Source organism: Choristoneura fumiferana, chromosome 2, assembly GCF_025370935.1.
Source record: "Choristoneura fumiferana chromosome 2, NRCan_CFum_1, whole genome shotgun sequence".
Classification (NCBI taxonomy): Eukaryota; Metazoa; Arthropoda; class Insecta; order Lepidoptera; family Tortricidae; genus Choristoneura; species Choristoneura fumiferana.
The window spans coordinates 21,912,844-21,916,070 of record NC_133473.1 but is presented as its reverse complement, the minus strand read 5'-3'; positions in this window follow the sequence as shown (position 1 = coordinate 21,916,070).

Genomic DNA, 3,227 nt, shown 5'->3' with positions numbered 1-3,227 from the left:
CCGTGTCCAGAGTACACATGCGGTACGCACGGGCGAGCGCTCGCGAACGAAAAAAGCACCCGTCGCGAGTTGAATACGGGAACATTACTAATTTAACTGACCAGGGTATGAACGAGTGGATGCGGCAGTTTATTTGTGCGATTTGTTGTAGGTAGGTATTTTTTAGTTAATATATTGGCATCAGTGACCAAGGCATAGGTATCAGTAGCACAGGCGAAGACGAAAACAAGGAAGGTGCGGCACAACACCTTTTTATCCCTTTTTTAGGGTTCCGTAGCCAAAAGACAAATACGAAACATTTCTAGTTTCGCTATGTTTGTCTGTCTGTCCTTCCATCCGTGACTTAGCTTAGAGACTATTAGTTAGTGCTAGAAAGCTGTAATTTTCGACGCCTAGGTAACATATTATGTTTAGGTACGACCTTCGTCGATGATGTATCCTTTTATTTCGTCAAAAACTGTTTATAGAAATTAGAAATGATTCGTTTCACAAAATACTCGTATATAGGCATAAGTAAGTATATTTTATTCTGACACTGAACTATTCAAGATTTATTTCAAGACCATTGTGTAGAACCTAATGTTAGATCAGTTTCCAAAGTCCTGAAAGATTTACAGTTTCAAAATAAAATACATTGTACATTTGGTCAAATGAAACGTAAACCAGCATTAATATCTGCCACAGCGGAGCGAGCAAAAATATCTGCAAGGCTACTATGAAACACGAAAACTCGAAGTTCGTGTCGTGCGGTCCCTCTGACACTAATACTATAAATAATACGAGAGCGAGAGGGACGGTACGATACGAACTTCGAGTTGCGAGTTTCGTAGTAGCCCTGCTGACACGTCCTTCCGGCCCTAGAAATGGAGTCGTATCAGATATTTATGCACGCTTATTCTGTCAGATATTGTTGCTGGGGACTGTACCTAAATATTTTGGTTAGACATTAGTGAAGCCCTCTTGTTCTGAGAGGAGGCCTGTGCCCAGCAGTGGGACGTATATAGGCTGGGATGATGATGATGATGATTAGTGAACCCGTCGATAAACTACCGCGTCCACAGTTTCGCGTGCCGCGCTATGCACGCACGCGCGGACAGCAAACGGCGTGTCTGCGCGGGCGGCTTTTAACGCACCCGTGCGTCCCCGCCCTAGCTCCTTAGACCACGATACCTATTCTTGTTTGCTTATCAAACGTGGACAGATGGGGCGCGACCCTATACATTTATCCTTTGGTAGGACTTAAAAAATAGGAGCCCCCAGTCCGATAGGTATGCTGTTGTAACAATACTACAGAGATATTTCTTATAATATAAAACATAACACCTAAAAAAAAGAATTAAAATATATATAAATAAATAAGTCAATATCACGGGACAATTCACACCAATTGACCTAGTCCCAAAGTAAGCTTAGCAAAGCTTGTGTTATGGGTACTAAGCAACGGATAAATCCTACTAATATTATAAATGTGAAAGTTTGTGAGTGAGTGAGTGAGTGAGTGAGTGAGTGAGTATGTTTGTTACTTTTTCACGCTTAAACGGCTGGACGGATTTGATAAAATTTGGCGGAAAGTTAGTTTATAACCTGGATTAAAACATAGGATACTTTTTATCCCGATATTCCCACGGGATAGGGATAAAATCTCGAAAAAACAACCGCTAGGCTTAGAGTCATGAAATTTGGTATGTAGGTAGTTGGACGTCTGGAATAAAACATAGGTAACTTTTTGACCCGATATTCCCACGGGATACCTAGGGATAAAATCTTGAAATAACAACCGCTGGGCTTTGAGCCATGAAATTTAGTATGTAGGTAGCTGGACCTCTGGAATAACACATAGGCTACTTTTTATTCCGATATTCCCACGGGATAGGGATAAAATCTTGAAATAACAACCGCTGGGTTTAGAGTCATGAAATTTGGTATGTAGGTAGTTAGATGTCTGAAATAACACATAAGCAACTTTTTGACTCGATATTCCCACGGGATACCTAGGGATAAAATCTTGAAATAACAACCGCTGGGCTTAGAGCCATGAAATTTAGTGTGTAGGTAGCTAAACCTCTGAAATAACACATAGGCTACTATTTATTCCGATATTCCACGGGATAGGGATAAAATCTCAAAAAATAACCGCTGGGCTTAGAGTCATGAAATTTGGTATGTAGGTAACTGAACATCTGGAATAACACTTAAGTGACTTTTTGACCCGATATTCTTACGGGGTAACTAGGGATAAAATCTCGAAATAACAACCACTGGGTTAGAGAGCCATGAAATTTGGTATGTAGGTAGCTGGACCTCTGGAATATCACATAGCCTACTATTTATTCCGATATTCGCACGGGATAGGGACAAAATCTCGAATAATAACCGCTGGCTTAGAGTCATAAAACTTGGTATGTAGGTAATTGGACATCTGGAATAACATTTAGTGACTTTTTGACCCGATATTCCCACGGAATAACTAGGGATAAAATCTCGAAATAACAACCACTGGGCTTAGAGCCATGAAATTTGGTATGTAGGTAGCTGGACCTCTGGAATATCACATAGGCTACTTTTTATTCCGATATTCCCACGGGATAAGGATAAAATCTCGAAATAACAACCGCTGGGCTTAGAGGCATGAAATTTGGTATGTAGGTAGTTAGATGTCTGAAATAACACATAGGCAACTTTTTGACTCGATATTCCCACGGGATACCTAGGGATAAAATCTTGAAATAACAACCGCTGGGCTTAGAGCATGAAATTTAGTGTGTAGGTAAGCTAAACCTCTGAATAACACATAGGCTACTATTTATTCCGATATTCCCACGGGATAGGGATAAAATCTCAAAATAATAACCGCTGGGCTTAGAGTCATGAAATTTGGTATGTAGGTAACTGCACATCTGGAATAACACTTAAGTGACTTTTTGACCCGATATTCTTACGGATAACTAGGGATAAAATCTCGAAATAACAACCACTGGGTTTAGAGCCATGAAATTTGGTATGTAGGTAGCTGGACCTCTGGAATATCACATAGCCTACTATTTATTCCGATATTCGCACGGATAGGACAAAATCTCGAAATAATAACCGCTGGGCTTAGAGTCATAAAACTTGTATGTAGGTAATTGGACATCTGGAATAACATTTAAGTGACTTTTTGACCCGATATTCCCACGGAATAACTAGGGATAAAATCTCGAAATAACAACCACTGGGCTTAGAGCCAT